This window comes from Coenobita brevimanus, chromosome 62, assembly GCF_032717465.1.
Source record: "Coenobita brevimanus isolate Jiangsu-jjx chromosome 62, ASM3271746v2, whole genome shotgun sequence".
Lineage (NCBI taxonomy): Eukaryota > Metazoa > Arthropoda > Malacostraca > Decapoda > Coenobitidae > Coenobita > Coenobita brevimanus.
Window position 1 is genome coordinate 7,551,205 of NC_137015.1, and position 23,546 is coordinate 7,574,750.

Genomic DNA, 23,546 nt, shown 5'->3' on the forward strand with positions numbered 1-23,546 from the left:
CAATTTTGCTTATTCTTCTACAAAATGCTGTGAACTAAAAACTGAACAGATAAAATGCTTACAATTTCTATCTACGGCACACTAGGCGGCAATGTGGAAAACTGGCTGCCGTTACCAACAGCAAAGGTCTTTCTGATGTCACGAACTGACCCCTTTAATATTCTGTCTTTCATTTCAGTCCTGCTATCTCCAGATGACCTCATGCAGCTTAGGGATGACTTCTTATGGTAAAAATTTGTTAGAAAGTCTTTCACTACGAGAGGTCCTTACTATGATATTCGTATACGAAATCTTCAGGTGGCAGCAAGAGAATAATACAGGTGTTATTGAACTGGAGGGGTTAAGCGACCTAATGACACTCAAAGCCGTTACCGACAACAGACTGTGTATTATAACAATTACAAATTTCTTCCCAACAAAAAAATCTGGACAAAAATGCAAAAAGAGGATCGATGTTTTCCTTCGCCTCTCTCTCTACTGCATATTATCTGCGTGACTGGAAGTGTATACTTGCTTACAATTTTCTTACCTGAAAATATTTTGGAGGGAAAAGTAACGCTACAACCAACGGAATTGTCACTTTTTTCTCTGTGCAGCTGCAGACATACATACTAATCCACCACATAACTTTGAACAGCAAAGGAGTGAGCAATGACCTTCGAAACCCACTAATGCGAATTTCGGTGCCCAAATCTTCTCAGAGTAGCCTGTATGACTTTCATGACAATTGGAATAAAATATGGAACGGCATTTCTGTCCTCAACCGTACGTTTATTTATTTATCTACTGCCTGATGTTGCGTACTGTGAAGGTGGCCCCGACAAAACAGGTCTCCAAGTATTTCTGTCCTACTCAGCAACTTCTCCTCCTCGTCCCACGACTGCATTGTCTCTTACATTCTCCCATCTTGTTCCTCCGTCACCTCTATCTTACAATCACTCTACTTCCTAATCTTAATGCACAAGGCCCATTCACGTCACAGCATTTCATGTTTCCCACGACATAGATCTCCACACTACACTCCTCACACATAAGCTCTCCATAGGGCCCACCCACCTCAAAGTACGGTATTTCCCTTTATGTTTCCCACTACAGCAACTTGCACACCACCCTTCCCTCTGAGTCATACCGAATGCACTTCTTGTAATTTCAAATCCACTTCTATGTTAACTTGCCGCCACTGCCCTCACACTCATCTTGTGCGCTTCAAGCATCGTCCACCCTTAAAGATGCACAGCCATCAAGATAATATTGCTTCCCTAGCAGTTCGATGATGCAGGATATGACGACGATTTTATGTTTCTACTGAATACGTGCTGTACATCAGAACAATTAAATAATCAGCTTAACGCAGTATCATATAATCTGAATGATATAACTGAATGCTAAAATCGTTTATAAACTGACACTCAGAACAGTGTTTCAGAATTCCTAGTCGTGTGTTTCAGAATGTTGAGCACAGAGTATGTCTCCGGTGATTGCCTTACTACACTGTAGTGTGTGTTGTGTCATCGTGCAACATATTCTCCACTACCACACTTACGTTCCTATATCGCATCACTGATCTCAAAGTTTATGGTGCAATTTTTCAGTCAATTTATGTTTTGTCTGACGCCGCATCCTGCTGGGGGTGGCCCACAACACTCCATTCGTTCTGTCCCCACACAGACAACTCTTCCCCACTCTCCGATAGTCCATCGTCCATTACATATACCACTATCTTGTCTTTCCAGCTACTTCACGGCCTACTTTTCTGCACCCAGCCACCCAATTTTCACAAACCCTCACTGTGGCACGGTGAATTTGGGAAGCAGAGCCAAGTAATTCTTTTACTTCCCGGGGACATGAAGCCTTTTTCCAGCAGTCAAAAAACAGAAATATTTATCGATGCGTAAGTACGGTACATGATCTTGCAAAGCACATGTTAAATAATTATATTAAAACACTACCATTCACTTCTTACCTCCTGCAAGGTATACGAGCACAAGGCCGAGCTATCTTACTTGAAAAACAGGTACGTGACTATTTTACGGCCTTGGTGGCATGTGATCTACTAACCCCCAGTCAGTTCTTAACAATAGGTACACATACGCACGACACCTGACCTTCACTAGACGGCACCTTAGGCACTGGAACACCGAACGTTAATGTCACAAATCGTTTATATTTTCAACATTTTCAACCGTATATATTTTCAAGCGAGTACAGGTATAAAAGACAAACGACCACACTGAACATTCATCGGTGATTTTCCTGCCATCATCACCAGTGTGGTAGTGATAAAGTAAGACATAAATCTCCTAAACCCCTGGTATTACGAGTGTTTAGGCACGTGAGGTGGTGTAACTTTTTATATGTCTACCTTCTGTTGTCTGGCGCATGTCTGTTGCCCACTTTCTGAGGTGCCGTGTGGAGCTGTACTAAGTTTGACGTGTTTTATGATTATCTATCTTATAAATCCATCCATCCATCATCCAATCCTACGTTGCCCCATGAGGAGCGTAGGAGCCCGGGGCTAGGCAAGTTGGTCCTGACATTTATGATGAGAGTGGGAGGTCCGGCGCTAATGTGGATGTCTAATGTACAAGATAAATGAGCAGATAAAGCATGATCTATCTTATAAATAAATAAATGAGAGAGAGAGAGAGAGAGAGAGAGAGAGAGAGAGAGAGAGAGAGAGAGAGAGAGAGAGAGAGAGAGAGGAGGTACGACGCGTAAGGATAAACGAGGAGATGAAACGGGAAGAAAAAAGACGAAAGATGCAGAAAAAGAAGAGGAAAGAGAGAAGCGAAGCGAAGAGGAGAGAAGAAAGGAGAAGAGAAGAGAAGAGAAGAGAAGAGAAGAGAAGAGAAGCGAAGCGAAGAAAAGAGAAGAGATGTGACGAATGAGAGAGGGTGAGAGGTGAGACACTCAGCACCTACACACACAAACAGCTCCGCCAATAACCATAGGAACCAACTCATCTACATCGCCACCTCGACGCCATCCACAAATTTATCCTCAGATTCACAAAATGTAAATAAACTTACACACCAATCCCCCGTCCTACATGAGATTCGTCTGTGTAGGAAGGACACGGATGTAAAGGTATATTCCCTGCCATCTTGTTTCTCCTGCAAAACGAATTTCTAGGGTCGTATTCTAAGGTGATAGGAGGCTCCCTAACACCTCTTCCTCAGCTATTTATTTTCCAACTAAACATTAATACTCCCCTTTGAGTTATCTGTATAATTTCAACAATGACATCCCTTTGTATTAACAGTATACGAATTTTAACGTATCATATGAAGGAAAATGCTATAGTACCCTGAGCTTACCTTAGCCCAGATTTTCGTCATTGTGTAGCTTATTTCACGTGTCTCAGTGCCAGGAAAAACGACAATACTGCAGCCGTATATAATTTTAAAGGCACTTCTTCATGACCAGCAACATATTCCAGTGTTAATCTACTTTTCAAGTCAGCACTGAAGATGGAAAGATGATAATTTTAGACCAGGTCAGAGGAAAATGAGTATTGTAAGGAAGAGGTACTAGGGAGCCTGCAAAGACTAAGGGAATACGGGCCTTTGCTACAACAGGGAAATACATTCTAAGTTCGCGAATCAACGGCCAGACCCGGAAATTTCATCCCACATAAGCAAGGTCCTGGGTGGGGGTGGAGGTATTGGCAGTGGGAGTGGGGGCGTGGGGGTCGGCGGGGATGAAGGGGGAAAGTTGAAATCTACCGCCAGCTTATAGTGACCGCCAGACACGTAAAAAAATGGAGTAGTCTACGTGAAATACAGTTACAGACTCCTGTTTTCGCTTCAGGTTTTATTATACTCCAGCAGCGTGATGAAAAGTCTATGCTGCAGGTCTAAGTAAGTGTGCGGCAGTGTGAAATGTAAATGTGATGTGGCAATGTAAGGTGGAACTCTGTGTGTGTGTGTGTGTGTGTGTGTGTGTGTGTGTGTGTGTGTGTGTGTGTGTGTGTGTGTGTGTGTGTGTGTGTGTGTGTGTGTGTGTGTGTGTGTGTGTGTGTGTGTGTGTGTGTGTGTGTGTGTGTGTGTGTGTGTGTGTGTGTGTGTGTGTGTGTGTGTGTGTGTGTGTGTGTGTGTGTGTGTGTGTGTGTGTGTGTGTGTGTGTGTGTGTGTGTGTGTGTGTGTGTGTGTGTGTGTGTGTGTGTGTGTGTGTGTGTTTGTGTGTGTGTGTGTGTGTGTGTGTGTGTGTGTGTGTGTGTGTGTGTGTGTGTGTGTGTGTGTGTGTGTGTGTGTGTGTGTGTGTGTGTGTGTGTGTAAGTAACTGAAGTGTAGCAACGCAAAGTGTGGTAGTGTGATGCGTGGTAATGTAAGGTTCTTTGAGGTGTGACAGTAAGGGGTGTGAAAGCGTTATGTGTGGCAGGGTAAGGAGTGGCAGAGTTAAGTGTGGCAGAATCTATGGGGTGTGGCAGTACGAGGTGTGGAAGTGTTAAGCGTCGCAAGTTCTGTGGGGTGTGGGAGTACGTGGTGTGGAAGTGTGAAGTGTCGCAGGCTCTATGGGGTAAGGCAGTACGAAGTGTGGAAGAGCTATGTGTGACAGGCTCTATAAGGTGTGGGAGTATGAGGTGTGGGAGCGTTAGGTGTGGAGGGTTCAATGAGGTGTGACAGTACGAGGTGTGGAGCGTTAGGCGTAGCAAACTCTATGGGCTGTGGCAAGGAGAGGTGTGGAAGCGTTAGGTGTGGCAGTACGAGGTGAGGAAGTGTTAGGTGTGGCAGCTATAGGGTGTGGCAGTGCAAGGTGAGGAAGCGTTAGGTGTGGCAGCAATAGGGTGTGACAGTACGAGGTGTGGAAGTGTTAGGTGTGCCAGGCTCTATGGGGTGTGGCAGGTTCTAGTGGTCTACTGTGACCTTTCTAAAGGCCTGTATATCACACCCTGAACATTTTTTATCACTGCACCCAAGATTCACCAACACCATTTCTCTCCCTGCAAAAACGTATAAGCCCCTCACAGGGCGATACAATCTTCTAGAACTACTATGACGAAGCTAATGGACAAAGTTTATCACCTTAACTATGAAGTATGAGTGATAAAACTATAAACCAACTAAACCGATAAATAAATAAATAAATAAACAAATAAGAGGCGCCACATTTCTTCACAACAAGGGGTCTCAACTACGATACCAGAACTCGTCTGATAGTGATAAAGGTAAAATATGTCACAAAAACTCATCGCTGCACAGGCGTCAACTCCTACCAAATTTCCGAGATGCTCCATTTCACTGGCCGAGCAAAAACACAAACATTTACCAACAGGTCCACCAGACCAGAAGGCCGCAACGATAAAAAGAGGAAAATATGCGGCAATTTAGAGCAGAAACACTGCCACGACCGCCACGACTAACATCCTGGTTCTAAGTTGATACTGCGGTTGAAAATTTTATCAAAAGGCCCGTGGCAGAGAGGATTTCGTAGTGCCTCTTCCATAGCGACTTATTTCCATACTGCACCTTAACGATGTCTTCTATTCTATTTACATTGTTTTAATTTCGACATAGTTTGCATTTAAAAAAAAAAAAAAAAAAAAAAGGGGGGGGGACACTGAAATGTGATGTGTAGAACACGTCGCCTAGGAAGAGGTGTTACGAAATTCTCAAAGTCGCAATTCTCGAGTCGCAGCAGGGTTAGAGAACTTGGTGAACTTAAGGAGATGAAGAGTATAGGAGGTTAAGTGACTATAGCTGATGACACTAATACACCTCCCATAATTAACGCTCACATTTTACACACACCATTCACTGTCATGATTCACACTATCATATCTTACATTGTCACAATCAACCTTAAAGCCTCACACTGGCACACTCAACATTACTATCTCACACTGGCACACTCAACATTACTATCTCACACTGCCACAATTAACACTTCCACCCCTCACACTGCCATATCACACATTAAAATCCACACCAATACCCTTCACATTGCCACGTCACAAACTACCACACACACATTACACTGCACACTGCGTAACTGCACACTACAATGTCCTACACACTCCCACAACTCTAACACACATCACACTGCCATATTCAACACTCTCACACCTCACACAACTGCACCTTCAACTCTTACTGTCACGCTACACAGCACAACCCTACAACACCAACACATCTCACACATCCCGTCTCCCACTGCAACGAGACATTTCTAGCATATAATTCGTTCAAGTGGCGCACGACACTGAGCAGACTTGTTATTGGAATGAGGAAAACTGACCATATGACATTTAAACCTTTGAAAGCTGGAATTTCTATCAGCCGGATAAAAGCATCAAAGAAATACTTCCGTGAATCCTTAGTGTAGAAAAAAGGTTATCAAATTTAAGACATATCAAACTGAGGTACAGATAAGGCTTTAGGTGACAGGAAAAGTACAGATTAGATGGATGAATGGCAAATGAAACGCACTATGATGTAGGCAGGTAATGCAGAGTGAGGCAAGAAGAAAGCGTGGGTCAGGCAGACAACGAGATGTACGGCAGGTGAAACAAATTAAATAGTACGACACTGTGAGAAAGACGTATTGTAGAGGTGAGACAATGAGAAGCACATAAAAGTAAGAGATCCGACAGCCTGAGACAGAGACAGAGGGTGAAGAAGGGAAAGAAAGTAATAAAACAAAATCGAGGAAGAACGAGAGTGAGTGATAAAGACATGAAAGAATACAGAAATGACAGGCATAGACAAAAATATAAATGAGGTAGATCAAGGGCCACAGAGTTAAACAAAAATTTGGCATATGGGAGACATGAGAGGGTGCAGAAAGGTGAGACCGACTCCAGAAAAGTGAAACTTATAAAAAGGAGCAAAGAAAGACAGAGATATGAAGACAAGGGATGAGAAAGATGAGACAAAGAGAAGGTGGCACAGTACGGTACAGACTCCTGGCAACGTGAAGCCGAGAAGAATTGAGGCTAAGGTGGACATAGTAAGGCAGAGAGGGAAATAAGGCGAGGAAGCAATAATGAAGTACATATATATGAAGGAGGTAAAAGAGGGGACGGGGAGGTTTAGCTGACATACAAAGGAAAATAAATGTGACAAAGTTAGGCTGTGAGAAGAGGTAAAATGGGGAACATGTTTAAGACAGAAAGGCAGAGTGAAGCAGACAGAGGAAGCAGCGTATGACAGTAAGGAAGACAGAGTGGAACAAAGAGTAGCTAGGGTAAAGGGGTTGGAAGTATTGTAGAGGCAGGGGTGAGGTTTAGCAGAATGATGAAGACAGGGGGTGAACTAAGAACGGGAGGGGGGAGGGGCCAGTGAATAACGACAGTGCACTGATACCCGGTAGAGGTCCCATTAAGCAGGAAGGGGTGTGTGCTGTGGTACAAAAAAGTACAATGCAAGGAGTACAAAGGAAGGTGAAGTGTACAAGCTAGACCTCAGGGAAGGTCTGAGGAAGACAAATGTTGGGTGTGGGTGTGGCTCATGAAGTGTAGGTGTGAGTGATTGTGGACGAGGGTGTAGGTGTGGGTGTGGACGAGGGTTTGGGTGAGGGTGTGGGTGTAAGTGGGGGTGTAGGTGAAGGGGTAGATAAGGGTGTGGGTGGAGTGTGAGTGTGGACGAGGGCATGGGTGTGCGTGTATGAGTGGGGATGTAGGAGTGGACGAGGGTGTGGGTGTATGCTTACAAGTATGGGCGCGGGTGTGGGTGTGAACGTGAGGTAGAAGCAAGGGCGAACGTGTGCATGCAGGAAGGGCTGGCTATAAGAACATGAAGAGCAATCAGGCGTGAAGACAGACATGTGAAAGAGGGTCTAAGAACTTACGGGTGGGTGTAGGAACGCGAGTAGGTGTAGGAACGTGAGTGGGAGCGGGAACGTGAGTGGGAGCGGGAACGTGAGTGGGAGCGGGAACGTGAGTGGGTGTGGGAACGTGAGTGGGTGCAGAAACGTGAGCGTGTGCAGAAACGTGAGAGGGTGTGGGAAAGAGAGTGGGTGTAGGCACGTGAGGGGGTGTAGGAGCATATATGACTAAGTTTCAACGTCAGTGCAATAACGCTAGGAGGCAATGTGTGAAGGAACGTAAGAGTGTAATAGTTGGTGTTAGTACATTACAGTGGTTTAAGAATGTGAAGGTGGGCATATGAAAGTTAAGGTGGGCATAGGAGCGTTGGGGATGGGTGTAAGGGCGTGATGGTCGGTGTATGTAGGTGAGGGTGGATGTACGACCGTAAGGGTGGACGTGGGGACGTCTGGGTAAGCGTAAGATGGTGATGATGGATAAGAACGTGAGGGTGGATGTATGAACGTAAGAGAGTGTATAACAACGTAAGGCTGGGTTCTGGAACGCAAAGGCGGTCGTAGGAACGCACAAATGGGTGCAGGAACGTGAAAATAGATACGGTATAAGAACGCGATAATAGGTGTGGGGAGCGTGTGGGCGTGTGGGAAAGTAAAAGTGGGTGTTTGGATCTTGATGGAGGGTATAAGAATGTTAGAGTAGGTACAGTCGCAGTCAATAATTCATGCACACCTGCAGGGTTCCAAACTAATAGGAAGAGACGCCAAGTGATTATTATCGATTAGTTAACCTCTCCAGTCCGATGCGTATTTTATTCTTGCTATCTCCAGCCGATTCTTTTATGTTTATGAGACCTAAGCCCATATTCTCGTCGCTTAAGGAGGTTCCGTAGCATCTCTTCCTGACCGATTAATTTTCGGATACGGGCAGTTAATATAATTTTGTACGTTGTTCATGGTGATATTAGGTGATATAAGAATATTAGAATAATTTAAACTGCATAAGGTGCAACAAGCAAAACAAATCACTTAGCAAGAGGCGTTAGGGAATTTCCTTAAGAGACGATAATATGGGTCTTAGGAGCTGAAGATGGAGACAATCTTTAATAACACTTTCAATACGACAGTCTTTCTTAAGCTAAATAAAATCGTATGGCGATAGCAAAATTGAAGGGAAAAACGTCATCAAACTGAAGTGGTTTGGCAAGATCTCGTACCCGTCTCGCCACGGTCTTGAGACAGTATAAATGAACTACTGACCTTCGATGGTAGTGGAAAGTGAGAGTGGATGAGTGCAGAGGCCGTGAGTGGAGGGGTATAATTACGGTATGGGCATGGGTGCTGTAGGTAGGGGGAGGGTGTGGCCCTATAAAAATGAAATAAAAAGTGGAGAGAGAGAGAGAGAGAGAGAGAGAGAGAGAGAGAGAGAGGGGTGAAGTTTCCCTGGCACTTCCTACTAAATGACTTACTATCCATTCGACACAAATATTTATTTGTATCATTCCTACTTCTTTGTGTTCCCTTACACAAGAATATTTTAACTTGCATAGAAAAAAAAAATCATCAGGCTAATAGCGTTGACATTTACAAAGTCTGCATTTATAATAAACAAGGGAATACTATGGAAACGTGGCATACTGTATACGGGAATAGAATGATAAAAAGATGAAGCGCTGGGGAGTCCGCTGGGCCCAGACGAATACAGTTTTTCAGGGTATAGCAGGAACTGTGAGCGTGGAGGCAGATGTGAGAATCATAAAGATGAAGAATACGTGCATGTAAGAACTGGGATGAAACTGAGGAAGATGGTGTAGGGGTGGGAATGAGAGTATGATTAGAAGTGAGAGGAATTAAAGAATAAGAATGCAACTACGGAAGGAAGAGGTAGAAGTGGAATATGAGTGGGATTAATGTCGAATGGTACAAAGAACAGATACGAGTTCACTGGAGTGGAAGATATTATGCCCTAATCACACTATCCCACAAGCTAGTCATTCAGCAAAGATGAATGGGTACTATCGTCGTCACCAGCTGGCTACTAGGCTATGCAGGTAAGCAAATGGCAATATCAAGGAGGCACCACCAACGCTATCTGACAACTTCACACTGCATTTATTGCCCTACAATCATAAATATTGGCGTGATTAAAAAAAATAATAATAAGCCGAAGTATCTACGGAGAGGTAGTGTGTCCTATTCCACTCTCGTCCCACTAGTTCATGCCATGAACAGAATTTGCTAGACTGGGTCAACGCCTATGTGCCTCATGAGGAAAATTCACATCGCATTATTTATATGTATATCTACATTTATCTAAGTATATTATATATATATATATATATTTATCTATCTATATAATATATATATATATATATATATATATATATATATATATATAGAGAGAGAGAGAGAGAGAGAATATGAAAGATACCATGAGTGAGGTGGGCGTGGGAGTGAGAGAAACCACAAGGACACTAGGCCAGTACGGAGAGTGAGGGTGGGCAGTCGGTAGTCGGGCAGCGGGGAGGTGAGGGAGGGAGGGAGGGAGAAGGGTAAGGAGAGCAGTTCGGGGAATGGGCAGGAGGGAAGGGGGGTGGGGGAGGGCGAGGGATGAGGGGCAGGAGGGTAGCAAGGGTGGGGTGGGGGAGGGGAGGGGTGCCACTGCGGGTCAGGTGTGCTCTCTCAGTAGTGCCACACCTGCCGTTCCCGTCGCTACGCCCCCGCCTCGCTCTTCCCTACACTCACTCCTAACATTAATACTACTACCTATCAAACTGTTACTGCAACACACTATCAAACTTCCAACAATTTTCTAGCAAACTTTTTACTACAACTATTCATTATCAACCCACTTCCCATTAAACTATTACTACATTACAGTCATCTATCAAATTATCATTACAATTACTGACCACTATATGACTACAACTATCTATCAAACAATTACTACATCTTATCTCGAAATTACTACATCCTTGAATACACCACCAGTAAAACATGTTCAAATATTGGTGCGAATCATAAACACTATTGCAAACACAATGTAAGGAAAACAATCTACTGCTGCTTAACAAAACGTACCTGCTTCTTATCGCAACAACACTACAATTTTTTAGCTCCATTACTGCAACTTCATCACACCATTACCAACTATAAAACAACTCATCACACTACTTCTACACCCCAATAAAACTATATAAGTTTACTACTCCTTTAGTTTGAAGTCTCGCTCGGCGTTATTTCAAACATTTACCAACACCATTAACTGAGTGGCTCACTGCAAACATCAAATCAATCCGTCACTACAAACTTAATCAGTGTCGTGTGGAAAAAAAAGGCCTACTCGTTTCTTTATAAGCTTCAAAAATTCATAGTGCTGTAAAAATAACCAAGAGTTTCAATTGCATAAGAAGGTTGAATAAAAATCTTCTGGTGTGGAAAGAACAAAAATAACAGGAGTAGCATCTAATAGCACAAACCCCTTCAATCGGAGTGCTCTTTTCTAAGCTAACACGTTAAGAATGAAAAATAAAGTGTCACTGAATTGAAATCTCCATGGCCACTCGATCATGCAATAAAATGCAGAGAGGAGAAGAATCACTTTGACGAAGAGAGAATATATTTATAAGTACAAGCAACAGAGAGAAGCAGGATGGAAGGAGCAAGCCGGGGTGTAACCAGGCTACCGATGCTGCTACTGCTACTGATGTTAGGTTAGTACTGTATGTTTTACCGCTTTAAAATAATGTAGGCTGCTGGAGAGGAACGCCTTCACATGGTAGCATCTATACAACAATGCAGCTCCAGTGCCCGGTTATACTGGCGTCCCTCAACTACTTCCCTATTCCCCCAAAGGAGAATGAGGGACTGCAGAAGGGTAACTTAAACCCTGCAGTCCATCGGGTTCACGCTTCAGATGAGTCTGGGGCCATGAACATAGCAATTTGGGGAATGGACTGGGAATATGAAGGAGACAGAGAAAATTAACGAGGTACGGCAGAGCACTGAGGCAGCGATAAATAATGATGCTGAGATAAAAGATAAATTAGGTACAGAGATAATGAATATAGAATGAAGTACAGAGACAAAAAAACACAAAATGAAGTATAAGGAATGCAGGGTGATGTACACAGATAAGAATGGGGAATGAGACAGAAAAAAAAAACATGCAAGTGGTATACAGTATACTGTACACAGGTATATTGGGGGGGGGGGGCGGAGAGAGAGAGAGAGAGAGAGAGAGAGAGAGAGAGAGAGAGAGAGAGAGAGAGAGAGAGAGAGAGAGAGAGAGAGCAAAATAAGATACAGTGATATATTAACAAAAAAAAAGCAGAATGAGGTACTGTACAGAGAATGCAGATGGGTGGCACAGGGATAATAAATAGTGAGTGGTGTAGGGAAAGAACGCAGTAGTAAAAAAAAAAAAACACGGAGAGTGAGGCAGATAAAGAATGCAGGAGGAATAAAAGTAAAGAATGCACAAGAAGCTAGAAAGAAAGAAGCATAGTAAAAAAAAAAAAAAAAAAAAAGTAGAGGTAAAAAAAAAAGCACAATGAGGTAAAGAGAAGTGAATTTAGAAGACCCGAATGCCGAGCGTTTTAACTTTTTATTTTAATTACAATAAAGGATGATAGGGGGATGCAAATAAATAATATATATAGTGCTGCTCTCGGGTGGCTGTCCTTTCCTCTCTTCCGTCCTTCTTTCCTTCATACTTTCCTCTTCCTTCTGTCTACACGTGACTACACTAACTGACAACCCCAGTGGTTTCCTGTACACCGGATAACCATTTACTTCGCTGGGTGGTAACCATTTAACCAAACTATGGCGCTTGCTGGGTTAAAGCTCCAACCGGACTTAACCTGTGTCGGTTTATATTCAAGGGGTGGTTGGGGTTTACTGTTCACGTAATGACACTCAGGGATGAGTAAGGCTGGTCACTCTTATCTTAAATGTCCGGACCAACTTGCCTAGCCCAGGGCTCCAGCGTTCTTCATAGGACAACACAGGATTAGATGATGTATGTATATATGTAATAAAATGAGGAAAGGTAGGGCAAACTGAGGCACACATAAAAGAATGCTGAGAGAAGCAGAGACATGAATTTACAGTTTGCATGGCAAGTGGTTCACCATTAGCCTATACAGGGTGGTCCATATACTGTGCATCTCAATTTCCGTGTGTTGCGGGGACGGCCAGTATTTCCTATTTTTTGGTTTGCCTGTTCTTATTTCTGGATCCTGCTTTTTTTGTATTATTAGACTTGGAGGATCAATGCACAACGATAGAATGCTTATGAAAAAGTAATGTGCGTTACTTATGGGACATTTCTCAAAATTCGTCACCATAATGCTGGAAAAAAAAAAAAAAAAAAAAAAAAAAAAAAATGAGTTCCACAGCTAGGTTATTTAGGAAACTATTAATTATACAGCGGACCTGCACGGCTGGAAACTAATGAAAACGTAATGTGTTATTCAACTTTTTCTCAAAATTCGCACATACTGCTGAAAAAAATCCACAGTGTTAAACTGACCACCAAAACTGGATTATGAAAGTGTGCATTAATATCAGACAAGTGAGATGGCGCAATTCTTTAACTAAAGTAACATTTGCACGCTTGCACGTTCGAACACGTTCGTATCGTTTATAAAGGCCCCAACACGCTTGCATGCGTCGACCATGGTCACCTAATGGCGACTCTACACACTGCTCGATCTCTGGGAGCCTTCCTATTCAGTCCCTGATCCCTGAGGTCACACTCTATGACCTCGTCCATGGTCTTTTTCGGTCTGCCTCTCGCAACCCCACCCCCGTTGTTCACGCTGCTCACCTTCCACACCCAACTGATTCTCCAACCTCTCCACATGCCCAAACCAACTCATTCTACTCCTCATCACAACGCCAATACACTTCAATCTCATCCTCCTCTCAACTCTTCAATTTTACCGACTTCTGAGAACATGTTCTACACTTTAAACTATGGATGCTTAAACTTAATCAACCCTCCACTTCCGCAGAAGTATTTGGGTGCTTAAATTAGGAATAAACCTGAAGAGCTGGGTCAGATGAAAGATATCATGGCAGTTAGAAGGTTACTCGTACGTTACCTAACATTTCTATCACTCTGCCAACACTTCCGCAGAAGTATTTGGGTGCTTAAATTAGCATTAAACTTGAAGATCTGGGTCAGATGAAAGATATCGCGGCAGTTAAAAGGTTACTCGTAGGTTACCTAACATTTTTATCACTTTGCTAACACAATCGCCCATCACTTCAAACGGCCGACTATCATGACCTTTCCATTACACACACACACACACACACACACACACACACACACACACACACACACACACACACACGGTCTTAAAAACCCTTCTCACTACGACCTATTACATGCTACCGTACGGGAAAAAAAAAAAAAAAAAAAAAAAAAAAAAATCTCACCCGGACTCGAGGAAGCCATAAAGTACTAATGACTGACCAAACTTCCAGTAACCACTTTACTTAGGAAGTCATCATCATCATTATTATTATTATTCACCTGTAAAACGCCATTGTCGGCGAGGTACGAGCGCGGTCATTTAAATCCGAAAGCACTGAAATGTCGCCTTACACCCCGAGGATGCCTAGAGTATAATGATGGCTATAAACAATAATTATATTACTACGATTACTGCCGCCGCCGACAACTAAAAAGAATTTCCTACCTATTTTCCTCAGCTTTTGGATAAACATTTAGAACTGATAGGGTTAGATACAGCCCTCCTTAACCTCTTTACTACCACAGAGCATTCCCGTAAAAAAATCGTCTGGCAACAGCACGATTAAAATAAAACGGGCTTCCTCTGGGTCATAGGAAAAAAAAAAAAAAAAAAAAAAAAAAAAAACGGTATGAAACACACACACACACCTACTTATCCTCTACATCATATACATGCATGATTTCCTTCTGATGACGCTGTCTGTAACAAAGAACCAGAAAAAGGCGTATTATCATAAAGCTCTTGTGACAGCCAGTGCATAAAGTACGCTACGAATATACAGGGTTTAGAACAGTCACTGCGGAGTGGAAGAGGTACTATACTCTGTTCACTTTGCCTTGGCCTAAACTTGCCATCCCTCCATTTAGAATACTGAGACAGAACGATGGACTAATACTAGAATATGATGTTAGTCATGACGAAGTGCCACACAAATGACGCAGAGCCACAGTATAGTCTTCTTCTGCCACTGAGCTACGTGAAATAAGCAGCAAAAGGACGAAAATTTGGGCCATGTTAAAGTGAACGAACTATAGCAGATCTCACACTGCATCATCTGGCACTTAACATACTTACACAGCTACACACCTCAAATTTATACATCACACCCCTCAAGCTGCCACATTTCACTTCACATCGCCACATTACACCTCACACTGCCACACTATACCAAAAATTGCTACATCACAAACTACCACAATTTTCAAACTGCCAAAAACCACACACCATCACAACAAACGCACACCTCAAACTACACAGACCTCCCTCACACACACACACACACACACACACACACACACACACACACACACACACACTCCACTTCCTACCGCACAGAGGTTCCCAACACCCAGTACTATATAGGCCACCATAACGTACTCTTACATGTAATTCATATCGCATTAATACTGATACAGCTTGGACCAATAACGTACAAGATGCTAAGATGTGCAAAATAAATAAAAAAAATATGTTACGAAACCTTCCCTGGTATTTATGACAGGTCCCTGAGATTCACAACAAACTTACCCTCAACTCCCTTTCTGCAGGAGGGACAAGAAGAGAGTAATTGACTTATTCCACGTCTCTTGTTCTACCAGCATAAATAGATCTGAGTTACAAGAGAGAGTCCATCGTAAGTCTGTCTGTGTATCCAAGCCCATAGCCCATGTGTTACTGGGTCGTATTTTCGTTGGTACAGGGGACCGCAGCACCTCTTAATTGTCGACTTATTAAACGTATAACACCACGGTATTCCCTTGTGCTTTATTTACATTTTTTTTTATTTTACACACATATATTGCATCAGTAGACAGGAGAGGACACTGTTGTTGTAGTACCAGGCCCATGGAGAAGTGAACCCTATGGACCCTTCTGCACACCACTATCCTCCTTTCTGGTGACAAGGAGTGAGTTGAGGGACGTTTATATAACCAAAACGGTGCCACGCAGAGAAGATGTTCCTCTCCAGCACCAAAAGGGTATATAAGGGTGAAATATGCAAAACAAATCGATGAGAAAGAAGTATTACGAAATCTGCGAAGCATCGGGAATACAGTCCACCGTGATGCTGCGAGCGTATGCGTGTGGTCTGAACCCTTGACATGCCCCTCAATCTCACTTATACCAGACAGCTTTCGAGGCTTGGGCAGTCAGGGACAAAAACCCACCTAGTATGTCATTTCCACTTCTCACTTTCCCAAGCACGTTAATATTCCTACGCAGAGAAAGGCTGGGTATGCTTTTCTGCCCACAGTTAATTTGATTATATATATATATATATATATATATATATATATATATATATATATATATATATATATATATATATATATATATATATATATATATATATAATAACTGATCAGCGAGGAAAGTGATGGATACGGCTTAAGTGTGAAGTAGACGCAGTGCAACGGTAGGCTACCTTTTGTCAATGACTGTACAGCACCACCCGGGAAATGACCGCTGCAGTACGCTGGCTTCCAGCATTTGTTCCTACTGCAGCACTGACACTTTTCAATCTTAACCCTCTCAGTATGATGACGTCGTTTTGGAATATAATTCAGCTGCTACCGGATAATCTGAACTAATTTTGAGTTCCCTTATACACAGGGGGTTAATGAAAATAATATGTAACCCATTCACCGGGAATAACATAATCGTTTGAAAAAACACGAAAAATAGCAAGAAAATAATGAAAAAATAAGTCACAGGATTGAAGAGTCGACCATCTAACTTGCTGTATCCCTGGTGGCACTACAGAACATTACCGAAAAACTTCCACCCGCATCTTCAGGGTTCGAACGTGTGCGTACCACATGACCCTCACCCAGACTGACCCCTAATGCACTGGACCATCGAGTGTCCACGGGCGTATATTTATTATGTGTATGTGTATTATGGATATTTAAGAGTACTGTATACTGAACAAGCATGCATTAATGTATGTATTCTCTGTGTGGTGGGGGACTGGGTAAGATCAAAGCAAATAATACGCGGTAACTATCATCATCATCATTCGCCACCTTCTGTTTCTCCTTCCAAAACTTGAATTATCATAGTTCACCATACAGAAAGGGTTACTGATGATCATTTTTAACCCATTCCGTATGATGGGTCTTCTACTGAATAAAATAATTTGGCAATGGCAATAATAATTATACAACACGTCATGGTGCTGAGGGAGGAAACGCTTCTGACCTTTCCAGGCTACTTCATATTTGTAATATAAAATTTATTCCTGTTATGTTCAGTATATTTGAAATATAAATATAAACAGCACTAAGCTTATGGCTAGGTTGGTGATGATGATGATGATGATGATGATGATGTACATTTTTGCACACGTCAACTTAATCCCGTATTAGGGCAAAATCAATCAAACATATAAACGTACATATATAAGTACATGCATATATACATATACCGTACATATATACATAAATAACGTGTTGCAATATCTTCAAAACAGTTCCATGGACACGTTTTCTTCCCCACATTGTTAGCCAAGTCTGTGGACGGCGTGTTCTTGTCAAGCTTATAGATTAATGTTTCCCCAGATTGTACACCAGACGTACCCAACGGCAATCTGACCAACCCCGCCACTCACAGGGAGCTTCATTGTGAAGGAATAAAATACCGAGAGAGAGAGAGAGAGAGAGAGAGAGAGAGCATTGACCTGAAGGGGTTAACTAAGATGAGGGGAGGGGGAATGGGATGACTAGGAGGAATCTTTGTCCCCCTGACTCTTGATCGATCACGTTGTTCGTTATAATGGCCGACCCAAAGAAGCTGTCTGAAAAATATTGGGTACGTGTGAGGTCTGGATAATAGTGTGTGTGTGTGTGTGTGTGTGTGTGTGTGTGTGTGTGTGTGTGTGTGTGTGTGTGTGTGTGTGTGTGTGTGTGTGTGTGTGTGTGTGTGTGTGAGAGAGAGAGAGAAATTTGCATAATATACCTTGTCAGGGGAAATATGACTTCAGCATCCAGACATTGATCATAATAGAAGGTGATGCAAAAAGTGTCCCTGTACTCGTATAGGGAGATCAGAGATGAGGTAGTGTGTGATGTTGCAGTGTGAGATGTGGTGGTGTATGGTGTGACAGTGTGTGGTGTGGTAATGTGTACCAGTAGTGTGGCAGTACGTGGCGTGGTAATGTGTGATGTGGCAGTGTGAGATGTGGTAGTGCGCGATGGTATACTGTATGCAGTGACAGTGTGTGTTGCGACTTTCAAGTGGTATGGAAGTGTGTGGTGTGGCAGTGTCTTGGGGCGTGGCACTGTAAGGAGTAGTAGTGGGTCAGTGTGTTGTGTACCTACTGCACAGCGACTTTTTTACCGCCATATCGTAACTGATCAGACAAGAGTATGACGAAAACGGGGTTGCCCTAAAGTGTAAGGTCGCACGTGCAGTTTGTGTCAATATTATACACACCGCATCTAGTTATTTGGGGGATATTCTCGCCCTCTTACCAGAATTTGTTGGCTTCTGATTTCATACTACCCATTCGTTTACTTTCGTAGTGCTGGAGAGAGACGCCTTCTTTTGGTGGCACCGACACAGCCGGGTCGGTTATACAGTCGTCCCCCCACTTCCCCTCTAACCCCAAAAAGAGGGTGGTGTCTTGCAGAAGGGCAGTTTGAGCCTGCAATCCACTAGGTTCACGTTCAGATGACCGAATTCGCAGCGACAGCAACGTAACAACAAAAACTTCTGCTGGTTTTCACTATCGTTTGCCCATCCTTCTGTATTCTCGTGTCAACATTCTTATTATAATTTGTATACTGTACCCATCCCTGAGTGGCCCTCAGAGAAATCGTTCCCCAGTCTTGGGATTTGTAGTCAAAGAAAAATATAAATAACCAAACAACTCTGTATCTATCACCTGAGCTTTGGATGGGAATGTATAGCACTGTAAAAAGCCAAGTTATATATATATATATATATATATATATATATATATATATATATATATATATAAAATCAATCATTATATTAAAAGGGACCTTATCTACTCAAGCAGCTTAATATTTGTCACTCGAGCTACTGCAAGGGGAAAGCGTAGCACTGGAGGCTGTGGTGACAGGTGTGGTACTGCGTAAGGGGTGAAATGTGGAACTGATGTGATGAGGATGGTTAGGGTATGGTGGTGGTGTGATAAGGTGTAAAAGGGGGCAGTGGTGTGATGATGCAGCTACACAAATGGTGAAATGTTGATTTAGTGTGAGGTGGTAGTGGTGTGATGGGAGTGGGAGAGGTGTTTTTTTTTTTTTATTCTTTATGCAAGAAAGAAGGAACCAAAGGCCAGGAGCCCGCAAACCGCTCCTTCCAAGAAAAAACAAAAACAATACAAAAGAGAGTCAAATTCAAGATCCGTTCATTTCGAGATGCCTGGACACACTGCGTTTGAAAGACTGGAGATCATAGGATGTAGGAAATACAGACAGAGGGAGACAGTTCCAGAGTTGACCTGCTGCATAAATGAAGGACTGGGAGTAATGGTTAACTCTTGCATTAGAGAGTTGGACATAAAAGGGATGAAAGTCTGCTGCTAGACGGGTGCTACATATTCGTCGCAGAGGTGGAGGGATGTAAGCAGACAGTTCAGAGGAGCAGTGTCCATTGAAGTAGCGATAGAAAAAAGATAAAGACGCAATAGTGCGGCGAAGAGACAGAGGTTGAAGGGAGACAGTAAGAGGAGGAGAGTTGATAAGACGAAAAGCCTTTGACTCCAACCTACTGAGAAGAGCTTTATGTGGGGAGCCTCCCCACACATGAGAGTTGTACTCCACACAGGGGCGAATAAAACCCATGTATAAAGTCAACAACTGTGCAAGGGTAAAGAAGGTACGGAGTCGGCTTAGCACACCTAATCTCTTGGAAGCAGATTTTACAAGAGATGTAATATGATCTTTCCAAGATAAGTCCCGAGTGAATGAAACCCCAAGCATGTTCAAGGATGATGCAGAATTAAACTGAATATTATTAAACATTAGTGGGTACTCCTGAGAAAGTGTGTGTCAGGTTGATAGGTGTAAAAACTGAGTTTTTGATGCATTAAAAATAACAAGATTGTTTTTACCCAGTCAGAGATACGAGCCAAGTCAGACATTAGGTGTGCCATAGCCTCATCTCATGTTTGTTGAAGTAACTGCTGAGATGGACGTTGCGAGAACCGAATGGAGAGGTGAAGGGTGGAATCATAAGCGTACGAGTGGATAGGGTTAGATGAACAGTTTAGAAGGTCATTGATGAATAAAAGGAAGAGAGTTGGTGATAGGACAGAACCCTGAGGAACATCACTGTTCACAGATCTAGGAGAAGAACGATGGCCGTCTACGACAGCGGCTATAGAACGACCAGAAAGGAAGCTAGAGATGAAGGCACAGATAGAAGGATAGAAACCGTAAGAGGGTAGTTTGGAAATTAAAGATTTATGCCAGACTCGATCGAAAGCCTTTGAGATGTCAAGTGTAATGGCAAAGCTTTCTCCAAAGTCCCGAAAGGAGGATGACCAGGAGTCTGAAAGGTAGGTGAGAAGATCGCCAATGAAGCGCACCTGACGGAACCCATACTGACAATCAAAAAGAAGGTTGTGATAGGAAAGATGCTTTAAAATATTTCTGTTAAGAATTGACTCAAAAACTTTTGAGACACAGGATGTTAAAGCAATTGGACGATAGTTTGAGGGTTGGAAGTGGTACCCTGCTTTGGGACTGGCTGAATACGAGCAAACTTCCAGCAAGAAGGAAAGGTAGAAGTTGACAGACAAAGGCGAAAGAGTTTACCTTGGCAGGGTGTAAGCACTGAAGCACAGTTCTTGAGGACAACAGGAGGGACTCCATCAGGCCCATATGCCTTGTTAGTATTGAGGCCAGTGATGGCAGAAAATACATCTACTGAAGAAATTTTAGTGTCAGTCATGAGGAAGTCTGAGGGGGGAAGTGATGGAGGAACAGCACCGGAATCGTCTAAGGTGGAATTGGATGAGAAAGTCTGAGCGAAGAGATCTGCTTTATCAGTAGAAGAAATAGCTACAGAGCCATCGGAATAGAAAAGAGGAGGGAAGGATGATGAGCTAAAGTTGTTAGAAAGGTTTTAGGCAAGGTGCAAGAAGGAGCGGGAAGAATTCGAGTTGGAGAGTTGAGAACATTTAGTACGGATGAAATTATTTTTAACAGAGCGAAGAACAGTCTTAGCACGATTCCGGGCAGAAACATAAACAAGATGTGATTCAGGGGTGGGTCGGCTTCGGTACCTTTAATAGACCCTCTCCTTGTTGCGGACAGCATTAGAACAAGAGCGATTAAACAAGGCTTTCTTGCATTAGTCACAGGATATGAGAAGAGAATGTATGCTTCCATGCCCGAGAGAATAACCTCCGTAATGCACAAGGCACATTCAGATGGCTCCCGACCTTGGAAGTAATAATCATTCCAGGGAAAATCAAAGAAGTACTGCCTGAGGGCTTCCCAGTCTGCAGCCCCAAAGTGCCACAGACAACGTTTCTTTGGAGGGTTCACAGGTCGTACCGGAGCAATAGGACAGTTTAAGGTAATAAGGCTGTGATTGGAGGAGAACAACGGAGAGGAAAGATTAACAGTGTAAGCAAAAGGATTATTTTTAAGGAAGAGGTCAGGTATGTTAGAGCTCTCTCCAAGGCGGTCAGGGATATGGGTAGGGTGCTGTACTAGTTGCTCTGGGTCATTAAGGATAGAAAAGATATAGGCTTGTTCACCAGGTGGATCAGTGAAAGGAGAGGAGAGCCAAAGGTGGTGGTGAACATTGAAATCTCCGAGAATGGAGTAGTGAAAAGTGGTATTTTTTTTTTTTTTTTTTTTTTTTTTTATGTGACCAACTCTGGGCATAGGCTTTAGCCCGTTGCCAAGGCCCAGTAGTCCTCCTACATCCATACACCTCCACATGTCACCACTTCGGCGCTAACACCCACCATCCATATTGAATACATGCAAGGGCTGTCTCGTACAGGACTGGTGTATTGGTATTAGCGGAGGTAATTTTACATGTCGGCGGGTCGTCTGGTAGATCAGTAAAGTCTGCTTTAAAGAAATTCAAATCCTTAAACTGTTCCTTGCCCCAGCGGGGATTCGAACCTGGGTCCATTAGGACTGCAGGCCAACTCTCTACCGATTCGGCCACCGCTTCCCCCAGTGTGGATGCCGTTCATACCTGGATCATAAGTGCATGTGTGGTGGAAATACTTTGGAGATAGTGTGAGAGTGATGTGGTGAGTGTGGTGTGATGGTGGATGTAGAGTATGAGTGGTGTGAGGGGGGCGTGAAAGGTGGAAGCAGTGTGATGAGAGTGGTGCGATGTGATGGGAGTAATGTGATGTGGCGAGAGTGGTGTGATATGGTGGGGTAGTGTTACTTAGCAGTGGGGTTCTGTCAAAATGGAGTGAAGGTTACGGTGTGGTATGGGGGTGATGTGACTTGTGAGGCTGCAGGGCTTGTGATGGACTCGGTAGGAAAATTGTGAGCGATGGTATACCGTGGTATTGGTGTGTGAAAGATAATAACAGTAAAGTGTAGATACATAAGGAAATAATGGGTATGTAAGTGCTGAGTGGTGGTGTGGGGAGGAGAGGTCACGCGGAACTGATGATAATCCACACACTATAGTACCTTCATCTTAGCTTGGCCCCGATTTTCGTCCTTTTGCAACTTATGTCATGCTAATCAGTAGCAGAAAGAGTGATGCAGCTCTACATCCTTTCCATACCATTTTAAAATAACATCATATTCTAGCGCTATGTACTGTTACAGGTGAGCATTGAAGATGTAGAGATGGCAATGTAGACCAGGTTAGATTAAAAAGTGTATAAAACCGAAAATCTATTAGCCACTACATTAGGAAGGTTTTAATCTTTCTTTCTTACTACCTCTACACGATTTCTGTTCATCTTAGAAAAGCCCATTCGTATTGAAACACTAATAACATACACCAGTCCCGCATAAGACAGCCCTTGCATGTATTCAATATGGACTGTGGGTGTTAGCGTCGAAGTGGTGACATGGGGAGGTGTATAGTACGTAGGAGGACTGCTGGACCTCAGGGAAGGGGCTATTAAAGCCAATGCCCAGAGTAGGACGCATGAGAGAGAGAGAGAGAGAGAGAGAGAGAGAGAGAGAGAGAGAGAGGCTGTTTCTATCGTATTCATGGGCGCTCTTTCCTTAGCCGACTCAGACCATCTGAAGGTGGTAAAACTAATATACAAATGATGTCGCCGTTGTTGTAAAATGGTTACGGAAAGTACATATTATGGAATTTTCGATATTTCCATCTTAAGGCAACGTGCTTATTGAATTTTTCACTGAATAAATAAGTTTCAAATGTGTAACACTTCATGTCTTTGGATAACTAAGCCTATGGTGTAAACACACCATAGGCACTGATGATCCAGATATGAACGGCACCCACACTGGTTTGCAACTGGGCGGTTAGCCAATAACTCTAGATCTTTATTCCACTTATATTCGCTCGGAGAATGCTCAACAT